The sequence below is a fragment of the Adiantum capillus-veneris genome, chromosome 11, assembly GCF_014529385.1.
Source record: "Adiantum capillus-veneris isolate H3 chromosome 11, ASM1452938v2, whole genome shotgun sequence".
NCBI lineage: Eukaryota > Viridiplantae > Streptophyta > Polypodiopsida > Polypodiales > Pteridaceae > Adiantum > Adiantum capillus-veneris.
In genome coordinates this window covers 82,531,119-82,540,400 of record NC_140941.1, presented here as the reverse complement: position 1 = coordinate 82,540,400, position 9,282 = coordinate 82,531,119, and positions in this window count along the sequence as shown.

Sequence of the window (9,282 nt, the reverse complement as noted above, 5' to 3'; positions counted from 1 at the left end):
GCAAGCAGGAGCCTCGTGGATGTCCTTCCTCTAGGGTTTATGCTACGATCATAGTGGCCAACCTTCCAAAGAAGTCCTTTATGGCTTCTACGTCCACTCCATGTTCTTGCCATGTCATAATATGTCGGCGTTTGAGGAAGCGTTGCATAGGGTTCTTCACTTGGCAAACAAAGATTTTTGGGCCAGTGATCAACAACCTGACTTCTAGATTCGTAGGCTACTCCACTATTCAGCTTAAGAACTAGGTCACTATGCAATTTTTGCGAGTTCTAGACAAAGAGAGAAAGATCAGATATGAAAAGGCTCTACATGCACTTAAAGACTGCCTCGCCAGCCGTCAACCCGAAGATTATTCCAGCCCATAAAGCTACATCAAGGGACGACACACACGAGGAGGGGGGAATGTTAGCATCAAGTTAACTTGGATACCATTTTATGGAGCCCTCATTGTAAAAACATTTATTATTTTGATGAATCGGGAATATTGTAACTCTTATTTTCCGAATAAACCTTGTTATTGGATGAGCCGGGGCTACAAGCTTCCAGATTGTATCAACCTCTCTTTACCTATCTTTAGTTAGAGCTCTCAGATTATTAGTTTTGACCACCAAAAACCTTGGCTAAGGTACAAAAGCCAATTTTTGTAAGTTAGTTTCAAGTTTTTGGATAAGGAAATACACAGCGTGAGCTAACGGCGCTCACTTCTCTCCTTCTCGCGCTTCCTACTCCCTCCTCGGTTGTCACATTGCAGTCGTGTCTATTGTGTTGCAACTGTATGTAAGAGATCTACGCATTGATGTAAGCATTTCACGGTATTTCATAGCTTTTGGCGTCACCGACCCGCGGCCTAATTTCATCATCAGTAGGAATTTACACTTCAAAATAAAAAATTAAGCATAGGCAGAGTATTAGGGCATCATTGCTAAGCATTTGGATGCATCCTCGATCGAAAACGACTAGGTCAAAAATCCATTGTTGTTAATAATCGCGATTTTTTCACTTGATCTAAAGTGGGAATTGAGGACAATAAACATGTGTGCTTAGGTTTTATAAACTTATCCTAAGTGTTTCATTACATTTGGATGTCATTTGATGTTGTAACGGATGTGATTTGTTTGCCGATGAGCGATTGGCTTGTGGTGATTTCGGTCACTTGAGTGTATCTTGAGTTAGATGCGATTTGTTTGTTGTTTTCCAAGAGATCGACAACCTCTTACAGCCTCTATGCACTAGTCGATTTAGCTTCATCCCATGGATTGGCAACTATATTCGTGGTTCTTGCTATGTCTGCAATAAGATAGGAGTGAGGTTAGACACCCGTCCCACACGCACAAATCCAAATGATGTTTGTCCTTTGTCTCTCTAAGAGAGCATTAAAAGAGGCACACTTTCTTTGTGGTTGTCTTTGTTTGTTCATTCTTACTTTCATTTATTTGCAAGAATTGTATTGCATAGAAGCAAGTAGGGAGACAATAGAGGAAAAAGTAGGGTGTTACTACCTCTGAGAAAGAAAGTAACGTGTGAATGTATAATTAGCAAGATCTTAGAAATGTTTGTATGCAACTATGTTATGTGCTCGGGGGGGTCCACCGTTTAGTAGCCCCATATATAACGTGCGTTCAGAGGGTATTAAAAAATCCCTCTTTTAAAATGTCTGATTGAATAAAATGACCCCTTATTTTAGATTTTTTTTCCAAAATTGAATTAAAAAACCCCTTTTTTAATGTATCTCTATTAAATTGCCTAAAATCTCTACATTTTTGAACCCCTCCTATTGAACTTACGTTATACCTTAACATGATGCAATTGAACATTAGGAAAGTATAAGAAAGATCTTAGAAATGTTTGTATGCAACTATGTTATGTGATGCTATTGAACATTAGGCAAATGATTAACCTTTTGTATAGTGACAGAATTGTGGTCTTGTGGATTTGTGAAGGCTTATAGTAGTCGGATATTAATGAGCTTTGGAGATGGTAGCTAGGGAGAATTGTGTCAGAGCCAAGAACATGGAAGCATCACCTCTAATGCGTATGAGTCTCTTCCCATGGAGGCTTTCCTTGACAACATTGTAAGGGTTGATGCAGGCCATTACCACTCCCTTGCCATCACAACTAATAATCGGGTCATCTCATGGGGCAGAATCAAAGAAGGCCAGCATGGTCAATGAACTCCTCTTTCTATGGAGCAATGAATTCATCCACGGATGGTGGAAGGTCTATAAATTGTGGAGGTAAAAGACACAATAGACTTTGGTGTTGTTTCCACATCAATCATTGCTCATGGGTCTCTATGAGCATGGGGAAGGTGGGTGAGAGATAATCCTGGCAAGGATATCCCAAAGCATGAAGTATTGTACCCTACAAGGCATCTAATAAATCATATAATAGTTTCAACATGCACAACCAAGGATTGCACCTTAAATAAAGAGTGCTAATGGTATTGATGAAGGGAAGTACATGCAATTGCAACCCTATAGAAACAGATAGACATGCACCAGCCCCCAAGAATAAGTGTCAAGTTAGTTGAGTCAATACATATGCTAGCTATAGGGGTATTAGAGGAACACAAATAGATTGTATTCTTTTTAAGACCTTCTTGAACTCTCTCTGCGAGTACATTTCTACTTTTTTGCACTCGGCTTTGCTTGAACTAGTTCATTACCAACTCGAGAGGAGAAGGCACGGCCTCACTCCATTTGGAGTGAACCTTGTCAAGCAAGTAAACCTTCAGGTGATTCACATATTTTGGGTTCTTGGAGTACTCGATCAATCTTTTCATGCATGTGTCAAACCTATAGTTGATGTTTGTACTCTGCCCTATCAAGATTTCCCATCAAAAATTTGTCAAAATTTCCCATCGTTGGTTTCCTTTGTTCTCCTTCTAGATTTTGGATTTTCTTCATCTCCCTATAAACTAAGATTTAGAGGGGTGCCGTCTTTATCGGTTTCTCTAGAAGAACCCATATGTGTTGTAGAAAGAATCGTATCCTCAATAGAAGAAGAATTGGCTGATTTGCTCGGTTAACACTATGATAGACTTGGACACTCCAACTCAAAGATCAATAGCAACACACAATGTTTTTTTCAAATAGTTTAACTAAAGTTGAATAGAGAGAGAGAGAGAGAGAGAGAGAGAAGAGAAGAGTCGACATGAAACCATGGATTTCCATCTCCAGATGCACTCACCCCAAAGTCTGGTAGCTTGTTCAATATTGCTTTGAAAAGGTACAACTCCTTGACGATCCACTTCTTTGAGAATGATCTGCACCAACATGCTCTCTAAAGAGTGGACCCTCAAGGAGTTATGGGCCTTTGTGACCAATTGGGAAGACTACTTGTTTATATTGGAATTTTCTTATAATAGTTCAAAGCACGTGACTACACGGTTTAGTCCATTTATGCTTTTATATGGTTTTCAACCTAGATCACCTGTTACGGTGGGGTTGGCTACGGAGAAGATACAACAAGTGAAGGATTTTCTCCAAGACCATTTTGATATGCTTCAAGCTGCTCGAAAAAATGTTAAGCAAGCTCAAGATCGTTATAAGACGTACGCAGATGAGCATTGTCGTCTTGCTAATTTTCAAGAAGGAGACAAGGTTTTTCTCAAGTTTTTGGAGCATTCAAAAAGTTTGAAGATCAAAAAAGTTGCTAAACTTTCACTACGATATTGTGGACCATTTACCGTTCTCAAACGTATAGGTCAAGTGGCGTATAAGTTAGCTCTTCCCAAGCGCTCACAAGTTCACCCTGTTTTTCATGTTAGCCGTTTAAAAAAATAGCTAGGACACAATGATAATGTCATTCAAACAGGTGTGTTAGTTGACCTTGTCAAACCGCCAATCATCCATCATGAACCCACAAAGATTTTGGATTCTCATGAGCTTCGCACCTGACATCACATCAAATGATAGGTGTTGATAAAATGGCTAGATAGAACTGAAAAAGGTTCTACATGGGAGAATGTCTCCGCACTTAAGAAACGTTTTCCTATGTTCATTTTTGAGGACGAAAATGATTCTCCAAGGGGGGGTAATGTAAAGGCAATGGTCCTATGGGCAAGGCCAAACAATGTGTATGCTAGGGGGAGGCTATAAGATAGCATGGTTGGGTGGAAACTGGCACACAACGAACTCTCGTCCCTTTCAGTAAATCCACCAAGGGTTTGAAGGCAAAGAAAAAGAAGGACAAGAAGAAGAGCCCTACAAAGAGGAGCCATGCAAAGAAGAGCCCTACTAAGAGGAGTCCTACCAAGAGGAAGATCCCCACCAAGAAGAATAGCCCTACAAAAAGAAAAGCAGAAGCAAAGGGCCCCCAATTCCATTCACCATTGAAATTCGAGGTTCAAAAAAATCGTTCAACTAAGAACGTTAAGGGAGAAAATCATGTCTCACCTTTCAAACTTCCAATCATGTTTCCAAAGACGATTTCCAAGTCTCCCAAGCCAACCACCCCTCAAAAACCCAAAGCACCACCCCCCGTAGAACCCACTGCCAAGACCCTCATGCCAAGCCTTGAGGAGCTCAAGTCTTCACACCCAGGGAACCTAACTCACTACCACCCCCTCCTTAACATAAAAGAAAAAGGGTTTTTGAGGATGCAAGATCCTCCTAGACAAAAAGAAAAGTGGAGTTTCATAATTGATTACTCCACAAAAGTTATGTACATTTTTGTTCATTTTGTGCATATGAACAAACACCCTTTGGTGGTTCATAATTTTGTACTTCAAAACTTAATACCAACTATTCAATTCTTGGCTATGTATCATGGTGTCATCTAGATTTAGAACCACATAAACAATCATCACAACAAAGTAGAAAAGACACATAAATTTGCAAAATGTAATGATTACAGTATTGAACTCCCGTTTTGTCAACTCCTTGTAAGTGGCTCAAATACAACTCTCTTTGGGGGAATACATGTGATGCAAGAGGTTGAATTCTCCATCCTTGTGCTTACAAAAATTCCATCCACTTTGAATCTCCTATAGTCATAGCCCATAACTAATGACTGACGACATAGTTGCTATGAGGTAGACATAGAGTGTGGGCTTACTCTACAACCGATATTATCGCCAATATGGAAAGTTTCTTTTGTACTCCATCCTTCTCAAGTACAATATCCAATTTAGTCATAGAAAGTCTTCTATAAAGCCGCATCATCTTTGTCCTTTGCAAATCCATTGTTTTGAAACATGTCACAAAGATCTGTATAGGCAAGAACCATTGAATTATAATCCTTCTTGAAATCCAACCAGGAGACATAACTTTAAGGATGTCTTCTTTGATCTTGGCTTTGAAGATTGATATAGTACATGCATCATGAGCTTCCCAATCAAGTGATCTTATGATGGGAGCGGGTAATTGATGTAGCTCTCCATATGCACATTCTCTTGATGGAACCCTGTATTTTGCAAAATAGACAAACAAATCCATTGTTTTGTAAAAAAAGGTGGCATGTCAGCATACATAACATCTACATTTCCCTCTCGGGGGGGGGGGTACTATGTATAAATTATGTATATTGCGTGCGTTCAACGGCCATTTTTAAAACTCCTTGTCTGTGAATTTTCAAGAAATAAAATACACCCTTTTTCTACTCAATCTGTACATTTTTTCCCAATTCCCTTTTATGATGTCCTTCCGTATGTGAAAATGTGAGAAAACAATTTATTTAATAACCCATTTTGTTGCACTCACATGATAGTCACATAAGTATTAAGTGACCTCCCCGAGAATGTTCCATTGAGTCTCTCCATGGTCTACAACTCCAGAACTGTTGAAGGAAAGATATCTAAAATGGAATAAAAAATGAGAAAGAACAATGGGAGAATGTTCAATGCATTGTATCAAATAGATAACATTTTCTATTTCTTACAGTAAGAATGGAGTGTATAATGTTTATCCAAGTTTAACACCATATCCTTGGCCATGTACACATGTGGAACTTTAGCCAACCATTATCAGTCACTTTGAAAGAAAAAACGTGACCTTTCCAATGGTTTTTTATTTTTTCTCATTTGGTTCTCTTCACTCTGCATACACCTTTGCATGAAGGAAGCATTGTTACCCAATCACTCACACAAAAAGAGATGGGTTTCCAAAGACCATTCTCTCCGACATTATGAAAGTCACAAGAAGTTATGTTATGAGAAGGGCAACGTGTAGAAGAATCCATGGAGACTCAGAGATTGGAGAAGAGAAATAAAAATATAATGTACAAAAAGAAACAAAACTCTCACAAAATGGAGGGAAGGTGGAAAAAGTAGACGTTTGAAAAAAGTAGGTAATTTGTCATAAATGACCAGGTTTTTAGAGCCTTGAATAATAGATTTTGTATCTTTTGACAAGTATTTTATGAAATACTATAAAATAGATTAAAAGGGGAGACTTCAGTATTTTGAGCCACAAATTTTATGGGCTTATTCGTCAAAAGCACCTAAATATAGCAATTTTGGACTTATGATCAAGACATTTAGAAGTTCTCCACCAAAATAGGATCATCAAGACCCAAGCTAGAGGAGACAAGAGTTCCATACTTTTGTATACATGTCAAATGACTATTGGACCATTCTTTAATCCTTAGATTAACAAACAACCCTTTTGAGCTAGCCGTTTTTTCCCCTAATGGGGTGCAATAACCATGTTCCCCCCAAAGCATGATTGCATTGTTGGCAATAACGAGATAACTTGCTCAATATCCTCTTTGGTTGGTTGTGCATTTTGATCAACCTCATACATGGTGTTGAATAGGGACATTGGGGTGTCAATGACTGCACCCAAAGCCTCTGTGTAGTTGTGTGCACGTGATGTTGTGCTTAAATTATTCATTGCATACACATTGTTAAGAATGTAACTAGCGCGCACATTGTTGATGGGGTCAACACGGGGGGGGGGGGAGACCACACTGAGGGCCATGCTCGCATTATGAGGCTTACCCACGCTGGTCGCATTGTCCACGATTTCCCATAGGCATAGTAAATGTGTGAATGCAAGAAGTGTAAAGGAGATGCTTGTGGAAAAAAACACATAGAAACTTGCAAATGAATGAAACTAGTGATTTGTTTCCTATTTATAAAAGAACCCTTGGTTTTTGCAAAACCATTTGCACCATGTCTTTTGTATGCTTTACAAAGAATGGAAAAAAAATTAGGAAAATCTCACTTGAATACTAACTTGTTTGGTTAACTTGCCTTCAAACCAAGGATTATTTAACAACACAACTTAACCTCTACAAAAATAAAAACATAGTGAGACCAACAAATACCAAGTTTTAATGTGCTAATACATAGAGAATAAGTACATTTGAAGTAATCAATACATTTTGAATTTTACGTTCTTGGTGGTCACAGTTCTTACAATGGTGAGCGTGCTACCGGGACGTGCATAGGCATGGGCCCCATAGGTAGTGAGGGAAATAGTGGCATATACAGAGATTGACCATGGATTGTCCGCCATGGAAATAGAGCTCGTATTCTATGCGAGTTTGGACCGGACACTATCGACTCTTGATGACGTGGTAAAGGCAATGGAGTTGACTGTGATTGTGTTGAACGTTAAACCTTGCCCACATGAAGAGTCAATCCTAGACCACTAGGAATCCACTGTTGTGGTTGAACATGTGCCATAAATAATTTGCAATCTCACTTGATGATAATTCAATGTCATTGTAGACTCTCACACTTTGTCTCCAAGCCACCGTATCCAGCCTGACAATCCAAAATTGCATCGCCAACCTTTATGAAGGTACCCAACAACCACATGTGTAGTGGAACACATACATCAATGGACAATGCAAGGAAAACTACCATGAAAAGAATTTCATTCCTTGATTTACCAAGCAAAGAACTTATTCTTCTCTAGCCTAGGCCAAAATGGTGCTCCGATGTTGTCTAACATCCATGATGTCTCTTGTAATGGCTCCCAGATCATGTCATTGTCAAATTCAAAACGATCATCATCAGCTACCACATCTCTTGCTTGGAAATCATATAGTGCAATAACAAGAAGCCCTTCAATTTCACGTGTGAGCATGGCTAGCACCAAGGTCTGATCAACCTGCAACATGGTTTATGTTTAAAACATAAACACACCAATGTACATCATGAAACTGGTGGAGAAAAGGTTAAGCGCTTACTGGATCCTTGAAGTCAGCCATAATAGCATACATGAGTGTAAACATCTAGAGGAAGATGGTACAAAAATGACAAAAATTGCACAGATGTGCCTCCTTGGTGACAAGTGTCAAGTGGTTTTCTTGGCACACCACCACAATTGCTCCATCCAGTAGTAACAACTCTGTAGGTAGGGTGAACACACTCGCAATGAGCTTGATAGAGAATACAATCGAGATACACCACCAATGCCAACGTCAAGTTTGCAATGTGTGGGTAGGTCTATCAACACAAGCCAAACCCCTCCAAGCCGTTGATTGGGCCCCGTTTTGTTGGTGTGAGAGAGAGACCCAACCAAAAAACGGCTCACTCTGAGGCTCCTTCAATGCACAAGACCACGCATAAGAAGAAAGATTGAATATCAAATGACTCAAAAATTGAAATTAGATACCAAAGTGTCTTAGACTCACTCAAGATTGAATTTTGTATCCGTGAGTGCCTTTTGTAGATGGTCTATATCAGCAAGTACTGCAAGGTGTACGGGAACCACTTTGACACTCACAATTTCAGTCAATTTTGCACTCGAGTGAGCCACAACACAGTGCATTGGCTTATAGTTGCATTTTTTACTTAGTGGAAAGGAAGCAAGTGGTTTGGGTGGCCTTGCTCAAAGTGGGTGTCTACCCTTGATTTGCCTACTAGTGATGGATATGTTACACATCGACTCCCTAGATCTTGAACCATGAGATTGACACAACCTCTATGCTTTGGATTGTTTCTCGGAGTCACCGTGCTCATAATGTAATGAAATTGGCCTATTTACTTGAGAGTAGCAGAAATTAGAGAGTGTACTTTTTGTGAAATTACTTTGTGAGCATAGCGGGTGAAGATAATTGAAGGTAGCAACATAAACATATCATTTAGTTCACTTGGCATGAACAATAATTTTTCAAGAGAGAGAATTTAGAGAACATGACAACATGAGGACTGGATTTATGTGGAGCGGTCCCCCCTACCATAGGCATTTGTATTATAGTTTCTCCCATCAAGAGAGACTTGTTACAATAAAATCTTTGTGTTCCTTGTAACCTAGGTGATGCAATGAAGATGGAAAGCTTCATGCATCACGATCATAACATAAACTCTGTGGAAATTATTAACTATCC